This window comes from Macaca fascicularis, chromosome 6 (genome assembly GCF_037993035.2).
Source record: "Macaca fascicularis isolate 582-1 chromosome 6, T2T-MFA8v1.1".
Taxonomy (NCBI): domain Eukaryota; kingdom Metazoa; phylum Chordata; class Mammalia; order Primates; family Cercopithecidae; genus Macaca; species Macaca fascicularis.
The window spans coordinates 142,606,791-142,622,564 of record NC_088380.1 but is presented as its reverse complement, the minus strand read 5'-3'; positions in this window follow the sequence as shown (position 1 = coordinate 142,622,564).

Here is a 15,774-nt window from a genome sequence, read left to right as displayed (position 1 = left end):
TCCACAGCCAGCGACTGGCAGCCTCAACCCCACCTCCACTCTCACACTTTTGCAGGGACTAGTCTCTCCCTGGAAATTCTTCCCTGCGAGCCAGCTTGAGTGAGTCTCAAGGCTCACTCCATGCTCCGTTCCTCTTCACCCCCGCCAAACCAGAGGTGGGAGCCACGTCCGGCACCTTCTGCAATATAGCAACTATCTATCCCATTGGCCTTGTCTGCATCCCCCAACTCCAGTCCTAGAACCTCAGGGCCCTGAGTATTCGCCTCATTTCCCATTCCCCACCAGGGCTGTAGGGCTGGGGCTGCCGCCCCACACTCAGCTGACTCCCACTCAGGAAATGGCCTGTCTCTATTTTGAGCAGAGGAACGTGTCACACCTCCTGGGCCAGGACATCTCCCCCCTGCCAAGAAACCACACTCCAACTGTGCTTAGACAATGATCTTTCGGTTCTGTCCTGCAAAGGCCTTCAAGTTGTCCAAATCCTCTGAGCCTCCAAAAAAGTAAATCTTATTTTCTATTTCCACCCAACAATCAGCTATATATAGCTCCTCACACAATATCTAACCTTGGAGGGCTGAGCACTTGGACAGGCTTGGCCCATTGTCTCAGCACCCGCCCACGTGCAGTGACTTGGAGCCGCCCAACTGGGAGCTATCTGCAGGGAGGGGCCGGAGAAAGGGAGAGGAAACAAGTCCAGCCCTGTCAGTCCAGGTCTTGGCCCTGTCATTTCCTTGTGGTTCAACTTCGGACAGCTGACTCGAGATTTCTGAGCCTCGGTTTTGTAAACTGCCAAAATAGTGTAAATTTGTTGGGAATATCAAAATGATTAGTGTACAAGTTTGTCAAGAATCTAACACAGGCTGGAGACGTGGTGGTTTCCAAATAAATACTTGCTGTTAATTATATTACCTGGTGACTTTTTGAAACCTCCAGGTATTTGGGCAATTGAGAAAAACATCCTTTCTCTGTCTCACAAACACAGCACGCTGACACAGACACACTCAGAAAAGGCTCTTTGTTCCTCACCTTTCTGAATGTTTAACTCTTTTCCACTGATGTCTTATCACCAAGCTGGTTCCTAACATTTGTGCAGCCCCAGACTACAGTACATAAGGAGACTCATATACTATATAGTCTTTTAATAGCTTTAGTGAAGTGAAATTGATACACAATAAACTGTCCGCAATTGATTTTGACATTGTATATACCTATATATACCTCCATGAAAACATCATCACAATCAAGATAGGGAACATATCAAATACACTCCAAAGATCCCCCCTCTGCCCCCTTTGTGAGTCCACCCTCCCACCGTCCCACTGTACCCACTCTCCAGCCCCAGGCAACTTTTGCTCTGCATCTACTTTTGTCAAAATAGATTAGTTTGCATTTTTTAGAGTTTTATATAAATGGAACAAAATAGTAGTACTCTTTTCATTTGGTTTCTTTCAGCAAAATTGTTATGAGATTCATCCACGTTGATGCATAGATCACTATTTCATTTCTTTTCGTTGCTGAGTAGTATCCCTTTGTATGAATATAACACAGATTGTTTATCCATTGATCTGTTTAGGAACATTTGAGTCATTTCCACTTTGGGGCTATAACAAATGAAGGCACTAGGAATATTCATGTACAAGACTCTGTTTCTATATATGCTTTCTTTTCCCTTGAGTAAATATCTTATAGTAGAATGGTTGGATCATGTCATAGGTGTATGTTTAGCTTTTTAAGAAACTGCCAAACTCTTTCTCTTCCAAAGTAATGATATCATTCTACATCCCCATCAGCAGCATATGTGTTCACGTCCTTGCCAACACTTAAAATGGTCTTTTGTTCCAATCATTCTAACAAATGTGTAGTAGTATCTTACTATGGTTTTAACTTGCATTTCCCTAAAGACTAACAATGCTGAGATTTTTTTTTTTTCATGTGCTTATTTGCTATCATGTATCTTCTTTGGCAAAATGTCTATTCACATCTTTGGTCCATGGAGAAAAATGAGCTGTTTGTTTTCTCACTATTGAGTTGTTTTTTATTCTTTATACAAGCCCTTTATCATGTATGCCATTTACAAATATTTTCTCAGTCTGTGGTTTGTCTTTTTATTCTCCTAACAGCATCTTTTAGAGAACAGAGTTTTAAATTTTGATGTAATTCAGTTGGTCAGTTTTTTTTCTTTTGTGATTCTTTTGATTTTTGATCTTTTATCTAATAAATCTTTGTCTAACTGAAGGTCAAAAAGATTTTCTCCTAGAAGTTGTATGGTTTTTACTTTTAAAATATTTTTAAATTAATTAATTTTTTCTTACAAGTAAGGTCTCACTATATTTCCCAGGCTAGTGTGGAACTCCTAGCCTCAAGCAATCCTCCCACCTTGGACTCTCAAAGTGTTGGGATTACAGGTGTGAGCCACTATGGCCAGCCAAAGCTTTATGCTTTTTAAGTTATATGTTTAAATCTGTGATTCAGCATTACTTTTAATTTTATTTAATGGTTTCATTTTGTGTATGGCAGAAAGTGTGGTTCAAACTTTATTTTTCTGCATATGGATAACCAGATGATTCAGCCCCATTCGTTAAAAAGACTACACCTTCTCCATCTAATTACCTTTGCAACTTTGTCAAGAATCAGTTATCTATATATGTGGGAGGCTATATATGTGTGAGCCTATTTTTGGAGTCTATTCTGTTCCATTGAACTGTTTGTCTATCTTTATACCAATACTACACTGTCTTGATTTCTGTAGTCTTAAAATTGAGTGGTGATAGGCTTCCATATTTATTCTTCTTTTTCAAAGTTATTTGGCTAATATAGGTCCTTTACTTTGTATATAAATTTTAAAATCAGCTCGTCAACTTTTTACAAAAAAGCCTGCTGGGATTTGATCAGGAGTGTACTGAATCTACAGAACAATTGAGAGAGAACTGACAACTTAACAATATTGAGTGTTTTGGCCCATGGACAAGATGTTTCTCTGTTTATTTAGGTTTTAATTTCTCTCAGAAGTGTTTTGTAGTTTTCAGTGTACGGGTCTTGCACATATTTTGTCATATCCATTCCTGAGTATTTCATAAGCTTTTGTGCTTTTATAAATGGTATTTTAAAAATTTCAATGTCTAATTGCTTGTTGCTAACAAATGAAAATACAATTGATTTTTGTATGCTGATCTTGTATCTTGCAACTTTGCTAACTCACTCACTAGTTCTAGCAGCTTTTTCTAGATTCCATCAGATTTTCTATATTCTGCCAACAATTCTACTTCTTCCTTTCTCAATTGGATAACCTTTATTTCTTTTACTTGATTTATTGCACTGGCTAAAACCTTCAACATGATATTTAAAAATGGTAAGAGCAGGTTTTCCTGTTTGGTTTGTGATCATAGGGGGAAAACAGTTAATCTTTTCTATTTAAGTATGGTATTAGTGGTATCCCCTTGGTAGATGCCATTATCAGGTGAAGGAAGTTTCCTATCATTCCTAGTTTGCTGGGAGGTTTTTAAAAAAAATCAGGCATTCCTGATGTTAAAATGTTCAAATGCCTTTTCTGTATCTATTGTTATGATAATATGAGTTTTCTTTTTTTGTTTCTTAATATAGTAAACTATGTTGATTGATTTTCAAATGTCTAACCAACCTTCCATTTCTGGGATAAACCCCACTTAGTCATGTTGTATTATCCTTTGTGTAGATTGTTAGATTTATTTGCTAAATTATTATTTAGAATTTTTGCATCTATGTTCATGAGGGACATTTTCCGCTGTTTTCTTATAATGAGCTTGTCTGGCTCATAAAATGAGCTGGCTTCCCTGTTGGCATGCTCTGTCTTTGGAAGGATGCCCTGAGAAAAAGGCCCACATAGATGCTGAAAGCAGGCAGGCACAGGGCCATTCTGGCAGGTGATTTGAGTGTTCTGGTTATGTAGAGCATGATCTAAAAGACTTCTGGGTTAGGTTATACATTTAAATCTATGCTCTATCATTACCTATATTTTATTTTTTAAATGGTTGCATTTTGTATATGGAAGGAGATATAGTTCAAACCTTTCCCTTGGTTCCTTCACAGTTCCTTATTGCACTGTGGAGAGGGTTACAGGGAGGGGTCTTTAAAGCATTAGGCTTAGGGCAGGGGCCCCTTCGGCCCAGGACTAAGGCATGCCACCTCCATGAAGCCTTCTGGAATCCTGACTAGCTATCATTTGGAATCCTTGCCTACTATGAATTCCACTTCTTCTGCAACCTTCCTATATGAATTATGCTAGTGAAAATATGCTCTAATGTATTTTCCACTTTTTTTTTTTTTTTGCTACTGCTCCTTCTCAACAATGTTTAGACATGTGCAAGGCTCCCATCTGAAAAACCTACAACAAAACAAAGCTCTCCCTAGTCCTGAAGATCCTTACAACCCTTGCTCCCTCTCTCCTTTCACAGCCCAACTTCCAGAAAGAGCTGAACACACTCACTCTGTCCCATGTCCCATCCATTACTCAACCATCAAAAAGCTGACTCTCAGTCTCACCTCTCCTGCCAAGGTGAACAACAAACTCCTTGTTGCCAGTCATTTGGGAGCTTGACTGTCTGCAGTCTCTGGCACTGCTGGCCTCACCTCCATCTTGATCTCTGTTCTGTTGACTTCTCTAATGCCCTGGTTCTAAGCTTCTGCTTCTTGCATAGAACCCTACATATTGACGGTCTTCTGAGATCTCGTTTCTCTTCTCTTCTCACTCATCAGATTGTGCCCCTAAATCCAGATGACATATCCCATTCCCACTGGCAGCCACGTATGTCTGCTCAGGTTGTATACTGTATAACTCCAGAGAGTACCACTCACATCACAGTCATTCTGAAGGGCAACACCCAAATTTGAGTTATGCACAACTTGGCCATATGTGATAGCCTTGCCTGTACATACTCCAAACATATCACTTGACATCCTACAGAACAATGATCTGTTACATGTCGTGGCTGTAAGGCTTTTGAAGGCTGAAATTACTCCCTTAATCATCTCTGAAGGGTTTGGCACAAAGTAGATGATCTTTAAAGATGTACTGAATAGCCTGCCACTTTAGCCAGCATTTCCCCGCTAAGAAGTACCACCATTCCACAAGCATGAGGTTGTACTTCCTTTTGGGCTATATGTCCTTTTGGACTAGAGGAAGAGACTGTTTTCTAACCTTCCCCTCACCAGGTACTCCCATTCTTTGAGCGCAACACTAGCTGCACATGCTACTTCGCCTTTGAGCCTCAGTTTACTCATCCAGCAAATAAAAGGGTCTACCTTGCAGATTTTGGTGAAGATTATGGAAGTAAAGGTGTGGAAAGCTCCTCTATCTTCTTTTCACTATTCCAGGGCACTCAGGATAATGCCTCTGGCTAAAGGCTACCCCAGGAAAAAATTATTATATTGATCACGAAAGGGTATATGAAGGGGAGGAAACAAACCCCCGGGAGGTATGTCCTGCCTCATCCGCTGCTAGCCTTCAATTTCGATTCTACTCCTGCTTGTTGGTATCATTTATTAATTAATTCATCCATTCATGTAACAAATGTTGAGCACTTTCTACTACCAGGTGCTGTGGCAGGCACTGGGAGACAAGGAGCATACATAAGACAGATATGGTCTCTGTCTTCATGACGCTTGTCTCTACCGCATTTGGCAATGTCTGGGTTAATGTCTTGTTAATGGTGGAAAGACGTAGGCTGATGTGACAAACAGTAAGGAGGGTGTGCAGAGAGGAGAGAGGTGGTCTGGCCCTTTAGACAGTGTTCAACAGAGTTCTCTGAGGTGGTGACATAAGAATTGAGTGTTAAAGAATGAGACTGGAGGGTGGGGAATCTCTGAGAGTGAACAGGATGGAAAGGGCATGTCTGAGGAACCAGAGAAGGCAAGGTGGTTGCAGCAGAGCAAGGAAAGAGGAGAGAGGCACCAGGTACCGTCAGAAAGTTAGGTGGGCACCCAATCATCCAGCAAATCCTGTCTGGATTGGATTATAAGTATGAAAGGAGGTCTTTCAAGGTTCTGAGCTGGGAGGGATGTGATTTGATTTAGAGTGTACAAAGACGGGGATTTTCCTTACTGTCCAGGGACATTTCCCCACCAGGGGGAGCACCTGGAACGCACCCGCTGGGTCCTTTCCTTTCTGCGGGCCAGTTTTCATTCCTAAACCCAGGCTCCAGGCAACGAAGCCAGGGCTGGATCAGATCAGGGGCTGGAAATGGCTAGCAGGAAAATGGTCATTGGCAGTTATTTTTGTAATTGTTTACCGAGACTACTAGGTACCCAGCCTGAATAAAATGTGTTATTTCAGCATAACTTCCCATACCTCCCTCCATCAGGGGTGCATTATCAATAGCCCCATTTTTGAATGACAACGTGGCAATTACAATTAACGTATATGCTATTCAGCCCAGCAATTCCACTTTTGGGAGTTTATCCTCACATTCATGATATTGCTCATGTTCACAAAAAGGCTTGTGCAAAGGTGTTCATTGGAGCGCTATTAGTAAACTCATGGAAACAAACAAACAAACAAAAACCACTTCAATGTCTAGCCTTCACAGAGGATGGCAAAACAAATCATGCTTTATGCACTCTTGGGAGCCATTATAAATAATGAGAGACCTCCCAGGCATGCTGTGGAATTTCCCACAAAGCAAGTGCAGAACAATGTGTACAGTATAGTCCTTCATATCAAAACACAGCCATAACCCAAATAAAGCTATATATTTTTATTTATCTTTATATAATAGAGGACTAGAAGGAGATACAGCAAAATTTTAAAAAACAGTGGTTACCTCTGGGGAGGGATCTGGATTGGAAGCTGCAATTAGGTCAAGGGTGGCTGGCTTTCACTACCTTTACTGTTTTAATTTTTACTGTACTCATGGTTTTTGTTTAATACAAAATGAATATGATAAGTAATTATTAAAAAGCTTAAAGAAACACAGCTAGGAAGAAGGGAAGCTGGATTCAAACCCAGGTAGGGACAGCACAGTTTCTAGTATAATGGGGTCCTACTATTCCCAGTCACTCACTCACTTAAATGTTTATTGAGTGTCTACTGTGGACCAGGCTAGGAACTAAGGAGGATATAGAGAAACAGAAAAGGACAGAATGGAAGATCCCTGTCTAGTGCAGTTTACCAGTTGTTTGAGATACTTTTAAGCAAGACAGGCAGACAAACAGATGCTACAGGCAACTCTTTTTCTTGAGAGTTCAAATTTTGGTTCTGTTCCTGAATATGTCACTTTTTGTAATTCCTAACATTTCAGTTACTTACGACCACTGATTCTCAGTTTACTCATTTGCAAAATGGGGGCAACATTATGGATCTCACAGAGTTGTTCTGACCATGAAATGAGGTAAATGTTTAACCCAGAGCATGGCACATGGTGTGTGTGTGCTCAGCAAACAGGGACATTATTAATATCCTGAAGGTCCCATTTTCTTTGTTAGCAATTGTCTCCATCCAGCTCCTGAATCTTTCAAAAGAAAAGTAGTGTAGACAAGGGGGTGGGTTGGGGAAAAAGAGGAATGATTCATTCTCCTTCAGTCTTAACAGAGCGTTTCTCTTGAGCTATGAAGCTTTTACGTCTTCAGCCGGTGGTCTCAATTCTGGGCTTACTCCTTGGGCCCTGGCGCCCTGATAATCACTCATTAATTCATTCAACTCCCCATCCAAAGAGGATTTGCTGATCATGAACTCCGTCTCCAGGGTCCAGCCCAGGACCTGGCTAGAAATGAAACCACAGAACCCCTGCCTTCGGCAAGTTCATAGGCTGCTTGGGGGCAGTTTTATGGAGGCCTTAGGCTGCCCCGGTCTGCTGGAGAGAACCCCAAAAAGCCCTTGGTGGCGGTACTCCTCAGCAGCCTGGCTGCTGGACCTAGGTAGGCGGCCCACATGTTCCCCCGCGCCCTCGTCGCCTCCCCTCCTGCGGTGGATTGTGCCCCCTTCCACGGTTCCTGCGCAGGATGGGGAGCGGGAGGAACCGAGAGGCCCTCCAGGACACGCTAGCAGGACGCCTGGCGCAGAGCGGGCGGGACCGCATGACGCAGGCCTCTTGGGGGCGGGGAGCACATGCAGCCCGTCCCTCTCCACGTCGTCACTCTTCTATGGTTTAGAAGTTTCAATCGCACACTTCTAACCGGGTCGGAGTTAGCTCAAGCGGTTACCTCCTCATGCCGGACTTTCTAACTGTCCATCTCTGTGCTGGGGTTCGAGACCCGCGGGTGCTTACTGACCCTTTTATGCACTAAATTCGGTATACTCTGTCACTTTGAAGACTTTGTTACTTTTTGTCTCTTTTAACTTTGCTAAATTAATAGGTTGATAACATAAGTTGGTGTCGCTTTGATGGTGCGACAGAAAGTATGGAGGTGGGCCACTGGTCTTACATGGAGTGCGTGACCGGCCTGTACTGCCAGGTGGGACGCAGGGGGAGAAAAAAATGCTCGTGCAGTTCACGAGACACACCTTGAAGCTCCAAGACCCCACAACTTCGGACCGCGGAATGCGTTACAGATTTCGTCCCAAGTAGAGTGGGAGTTTAACAGCAATAGCTGCCGTCTATTATTTTATCTGTATGACTGTTTTCTTCACATATATTGCCGCCCACCAGGACTTGCCTGTTGGACCACAGCAAGTGAGACCCGCTCGGAATTTTTCTTTACATCTTTGAAAGCTCCAAGTTTCTTCCTCCCTGGTGGCCTGTGCCTACGCTGTTCTCACCTGTTTGCATGGTGTCCAGACATTTTACACAATTTTTCTTTTCCTTTAGTGTGGGGGCTCCCCGCTAGAAGCCGCACAAGGGCAGAGGCGTCTGCCCTTGCTGTCCTCACAGCGTCTAGTACATTGTTGACCAGATTTGAGTATTAGCTGACTTAAGTAGCTTAATGCACAGGGACAAGCACACGTGTTTTTCATATTAAATTCCTGTAAGTAGAACTGTGGAACACAACTTGCCTATACTCAAGGCTTTAGATTGAAGTTGCCTCAGTTCCCTTGGGAAAGGTTGGGCTGGTATGGGGAGGGGTCTTTCCCAGGGGAGAAAATGCCTGCGTCTCTAGGGAGGCAGAGAATGCAAGCCCAGAGGCAGTGGGTGTTTGCAGTGATGGGCTCCTGGGGACGCTTTCGGGCGGCCTACAATCCAGAATTGTCTTCTTGTCCCTTGACCCGGTTGGGGACCACTGAGCAGCTGTTCTGCCTTGCTCTGGTACCACCACAGGCACCTTTGATCAGGCCCGGCCCTCGCATTCACCAAGTCTTTTTGCCCGGTAATGCCCCTACCTGTGGTGCACGTTGTGCCACACTTAAATTTTGGTGGGGTCACCTCCCCTCCGTTGTGCGCCTCCGGTCCCGCGCGCCTCCCCTCCCCTGTGCGCCTCCCCTCCCCTGTGCGCCTCCCCTCCCCTGTGCGCCTCCCCTCCTACGCTCGCCCACAAGCAGAGAGCCCCGGGAACTGTTGGCAGGCCCCCTGCTACACCTAGGGCTAGTGGGAGTTCCTCCCTCAGTTTGGCAACCAGGAGAAGGCCTTTGCAGACTCACGGACCCCCTCTGTTCCCCACCCAAGAGGTTTGACTGAAGGATCCTTATAGGGGTTTCAGAAGAGCGAACCATCAGGAGCGAGCACCTCCCTCTGGGAGAGAAGCAACCCAGGCACAGAAAGAGGAGCCCAAACTTGAACCTTTTAAGGGAGAGAAACTGAGCTAAGGGGAAACTACTGAGCTAGACCTATGGTGGAAGCCGAGACATCAGCAGTGGTGATGGTGGTGGCGGAGTGAGGGAGTAGGGGGATTCAACTCGACATTTGGTCAATCCTCATTTTCCAGTTTACCGTAAAGAACACAGATTACTTAATGTAAAATAAAACCAACACCAAATCCTTCCTGCTGTGGGTAGGAAAGGGACAAGCCCCACACCAGCACCAACTGAGGGTCTTTTAAAAACTTCAACTTCCTCCCCTGACCCATCCCAGACAGCTGAATCAGAATCACTGGGTGGTGCGCAGGAACCTGCATTTTTAAAGAACACTAGTATGACTATTTCATATTTCCTCTCCTCAAACATTCTCCCAAACTGATTTATCTGCCTTTTATTTCATGCAATGAATTTATGTAAACCTGAGAGTCTCCTCACCTTCCCACCATCAAAGCCAATATCTTTGCCACAATGGTTCTAGGCTCTCTGCCTGCCTTCTCACCATTTCTAGTGGAGGGGTAGGGGCATCACTACAGGAGACGCCTCCTGCAACTCCAGATCCCAGCCCCTAACCCAAGTTTGTCCCACCTGTGGCCCACAGGCCATACCTGGCCCAGGACGGCTTTGAATGCAGGCCAACACGGATTCATACGCTTGCTTAAAACATTATGAGATTTTTCTTTTCTTTTTTTTTTTTTTTTTTTTTGCGATTTTTTAAAAGCTCATCGGGTATCATTAGTGCTAGTGTATTTTACGTGTGGCCCAAGATAATTCTCCTTCTTCCAATGTGGCCCAGGGAAGCCAAAAGATTGAACACCCCTGCCTAACCTCTCACACCACCAGCTCCCCAGCTCTACCAAAATATTCCCATCAACCTTCAAACTCGCCTTAATATGGTCCCCCTCACAGCAAAAACAAAACGAAGTAAAACACAAACAAAACTCCCCTAACCCATGTCCCTTCCTGACAACATCTATTTCTTTGTCCCCTTTATGGCAAAGCCTGTCTGTCCCTACCTGATTCATGTATTGACTATCTCTTCATTGGCCTCTGCTCCATGCCAGCAAGTTCTCATCACAGGGGAGTGAGAAAAACAAGAGAGGGATGGAGAAGACAGCTTGGACACACTGGTCCAGTTCTCAGAATAGGTGAGATCCCACAGCATGGTCTTCCTTCTCTACAGTGAAGAGATCCATCCCACCAGTCCACACCTACTCCAGGGGTCAGGTACCGGGATCCCTTCCCTCATAAGATCACCACATTCCCTTTTCAGGGACATATATTCCTTTACCCTGGTGACTACTGGCTTCTAGACAAGAGGTCTTTGGGAGGGGAGGATGGGTCCTGTTGGTTCTACTTGTAAAATACATCCTGAATTCAATCACTTATCATTGCCACCGCAACCTGGTCCAAATAAATTCTGACTCCATTCCTTTTCACCTGGACTACTTAACAGCCATTTATCTGGGCTCCCTGCTTTCTGTGAGCACCCTTTGGCCCATTCTTCACACAGTAGAGTGGACTGATGATCCATTTTGATCCTCCTTTCCTTCTAATTTTCTTTTATGAAAAAGGCAAGGAAATGCTCAAAGCTCCTGGGGTCATATTGGGATATAGAAGCTAGCTGGCCTAGAGGGATGTGGGGGGATGCTCTGAGTCTATTTAAATCCCTACATCTGAACCTTGTGAGATTGGCTGGAGACACACCCCATCTTAATCCAAAAGAGCCTCAGGCAGGAAACCAGTGGATGATGAAAAACGCATGTATTTGGCAGAAGATGAAATGGAGACAGCACTCTCCTCTTCCTGCTCAAAGGGAACTCTAACTGGCTGCCTTCTGAAGCTGTTGATGTATGGTTCTTAATGCTCCCTTTGTTTCAGACTTGAAACAGCATTACGGCAACACAACTTCTTAGTGCGGAACTCATCCCTCAGCTATAAGAGACTTCTCGGTGGGGTTGTGCCCTGCTGCCTGTTTGGCTCCTCTTGTAGGTGTCCTGGATTTTGAAAGCTTCCATTTCAGGGCCAGGCAGAGCAGCTGAGCTTTAAATGGGAGACTCATGTGATCTCCCCAGAGCCCATGGGTGGGAAACTGGAGGACAGGAACCATTTTCCGAGAAAGCAGAAGGAACCACTTCTGACCCCCATCCTGAGGTCCAGCTCTCTTGCTCCTTCCACATTCAACTGTAACTGAGCACGCTGTCTTCAGAGGGCCAGGGCTCCAACTCAGAGAGGCACAGCCATTCTTGGTTCTGCTTTTTAAGGGAGCTTATTTAGATTTCTTGCCCAGGCCAAAGACCCCTGAAAAGGGTACCTGATGACCTTTGGGGGAGGGGATCCTGGCACCTGAACCCTGGAGGGGGTGTGGGCTTGGTGGGATGGATCTCTTCAGAGTAGAGAAGGAAGAGGATGCTGTGGGATCCCACCTATCCTGAGAAGTGGACCAGTGAGTCTAACCTGTCTTCTCCATCCCTCTCTTGTTTTTCTCACTCCCCTGTGATGAGAAACTGCTGGCATGAAGTAGGGGCCAATGAAGAGACAGTGAATAAATGGACAAATTAGAGACAGCTTACCAAATGGCGGTTGTCCCAGGAGGACATTCAGAGTCAATAGCTCTTCTTTTCTCTAGCTCTCCTGGGGATGGTATAGACCTGTATGGAGCAGTGGCACAGGGAGTCACTGTATGCCAACCTAGCAGACACAAGCTGGCTAATTCTGCACAAGTAGCCATTTGCTTTAGGATCTTTAACAAGTGCCTCAATCCACAGTTTTGCAGGCCCACAGGTAATGGATAAAGCCACCCTACTTCCCACTTTCCTCCCTGCCTCATGGCCCCACAATCAACCTGTGACTGGGTGCATGTGATGATTTCTCTGAGCCCCAACTCCTTGATCTACAAAATCGAGGGGAGGTTAATAATATTGTCTACCTCATAGAAGTGAGATGTGAAAATGATAAAGATATGACTAACACAATAAAGGGTATTATTATTTCTCCCTAGCATAGTGCTTGGCATACAACAGGCATTCAATACATGATTACTGAAAGAATGAATAAATCAATACATGTTCAGAATGATAATCTTACTCCTCCTTTCAAGAAGGTATTAACTTTCTGTATGTCCCCAGGCCATGGAAATCCCACAGCTTTCCAGGTATATTTAGGCTCCAGAAACTGATGCATTAAATTGAGAGAAAACAAAAAAACCAACCCTGCATTGCATCTCCCTGGCAGCTATTGGTAAGCCAGTAAATAGACATCTGGAGAGAGGACTGAGCCAGATCTCATTAAAATCAAAGTCAAGCGCTTTCCTTCAAGAATGTTGCTTTTTGCATATTTACATAATGATACCAACATGGCTGCCCCTGACCTTGTCGGGAAACTGGAGAATTCATGCTGGGTTCCAGATGTGGCTGATAGGACGCTAATCTTCTTACTACTCAACCTGACTGGGCCCCCTGGGGAAACAGAGTTTTGCCTTTGAGCAAAGAAGAGACCTGTAAGACCCTTACACTCTGCTTGCCCTGAGTGGCTGTCAGCAGATGTGGTCCCTTCTGGTGGTGGTTCCCAAACTGTACCCTGTATCACCTGGGGTGGGGACTTTCTCAAACAGCTGGGCACCACTCCTTGAATTGTTGATCCAGTAGGGCTGAGGGGGGTCTCCCAATTTCCATTTCTAACAAGTTCCCAGGTGATGCTGCTAGTCCCAGGACTACTCTTTTAGAAACTTTAGCCTAGGGAAGCTCTTCCACACCTGTTGAAGTATTTGCCACTCAGAGTGTGGCCCCTAGACCAGTAGCAGTGTGAACTGAAAACTGGTTTGAAATGCAGAGTCTGAAGCTCTATCCCAGATCTCTTGAGTCAGAATCTTCATCTGAACAAGTCTGAGAAACACAGAGCTGGGAGGTATGGTAAAGAAGCTAATTCCTGGGGTCCTCCCTACATAACTGAAACAGGATGACAAGGTACAGCCTAGAAATCTGTACATGTAACAAGGTTCTGAGGGGGTTCTGATGCATGGTAATATTGGAGAGCCTTTGCTCTACATGTTGAAATCACCTGGGGGAGGTTTTAAAACTGCTGAGGACTGGGTTTCCTTAAGGTCAATTAAAATCAGAATCTCTGGTCTAGGGATCAGAATTTTAATGAGCTCCTTGGAGTATTCTAACATGCAGTCAGGATTGAGAACCACTTCTCTGTGTGTTCTTGCTGAATGCACACCCTGTCATTGGCCACCCAAGGTAGTGGTTAAAAGAACCTAGAGTCAGAGTTGAGTTAGAATCCTGACTTCATCACTTATATAACAATGCTTCCTTGGGTAAATTCCTGCCTTAGTTCAGGCCTCTATAACAAAAATATCATAGGCTGGGTGGCTTAAACCACAGAAATGTATTTCTCACAGTTCTGCAGGCTAGGAAGTCCGAGATCAAGGTGCTGGCCAATTCGGTTACTGGTAAGGGCCCTCTTCCTGATGTGGGGATTGCTGCCTTCTTGCTGTAGTCTCACTTGGTGGAGGGAGGAAGCAAGCTCTCTCCACTCTTCTTATAAGGACACTAATCCTATCATGAAGGCTCCACCTTCATCACCTACGTACCTCCCAGATGCCCCATCTCCAAACACCATCGCAGTGAGGATTACATTTTCAACATAAGAATTTTAGAAAGACACAGATATTCAGTCCATAGCAATTACTCAATCTCTCTGAGCCTCAGTTTTCTCCTCTGTAAACTGGAAAAAAAAAATTATAACAAATGAGAACGTGAGTGTAAACTACTGAGAATGAAACTTTGTGCAAACCAGGCCTTCAATAAGAGATGGCTTTGATTGGAGGGTGTGAGGAGCTCCAGGGCCCTTTGTTACACAGTCTCTCTCTCTCTCTCCAGCCAGCCCTAGAGTCACCCTTGACTGCTTTGGAGCAGAAATTTGAAGCCTTCAGTGTGTTAAAATGCAAAAGTGGACACTTATTCCCAGAAGACCCTGTGGAATCTCACAGGCCCAGCTGATGGGGATGACGGTTTGTCAGTCAATGTCATCCTCCTGATGTGTGTGGATGTCCTCAGGCTGTCAGCTAGCTTACCAGGGCAGAAGCCCAGGAACACATGTGGTAGAAGGTGCAGCCAGAGCCCCAGGGGAGTTCTGTACCCTAGCTCTCGGCAGGTCCCTGTGGATCTGAGGGCTGGGGAATCACCCTGATTCCTAAGGGTCTTTTTCTTCACAGTAATGCCTCCCAGGGCCTGGCCCTGATGCCTAGGCCCAGGACTCAGACTTTCCATATACTCAGAGGTCTCTGCAGAGGCAGAGTGAGGAAAATGAAACAAAATTCACAGGTTTTTTCCCAAATATGATTTTTCTTAGCAATATAGTAAGAAACATGACAAAGGGCATTTCTTTCTATCATCCACTGGTTTAAAGGCCTATATTAGTTTTGTGTTGTTGCCTAACAAGTTACCATAAATTTAGTGGCTTAAAACAATACCCATCAATGATTTCCTAATTTTTAAAAGTCAGAATTCTGGGTGGACTCAACCAGATTCTCTACTCAGGGTCTCACAGGCATAGTGACAGCAGGGCTCTTCTCTGGAGGTGCGAGAGGAGACTCCCTCTCCAAACTAATTTAGGTTAGTGGAGAACGCAGTTCCTTGCAGCTGAAGGTCCAAGGTCTTGATTCCCTCACTGGCTGTCGGCCTAAAGCTGCCTGCATTCTTTTTTCTCATGCTCCTCTTTCTTCAAACAAGCAACCTTGCACCAAGTCCTTCTCAGGCTTCAAATCTCTCTGATTTCTACCTCAGCCACCAGCGGGAGAGAAAAGGCTTTGCTTAAAAGGCTGTTTTTTGATTGAGCCCACCTGGATAATCTCCTTTTGGCTATCAAGGGAGTAACATTGTGGGGCAAAAGTCATGGCAGCCATCTTAAAATTCTGCTTACCACAATACCTGTTTTCTTTTTATTCTGAAACTTATAGCACAATAGGGGAAGACTGCAATATATTATATACGCTCATGTTTTCCTCAAACACAGTATCTGAAAGAATCTGCTCTAGTGATTTGATAATGGTTTACTTTTTTCTTTCTGCTTGC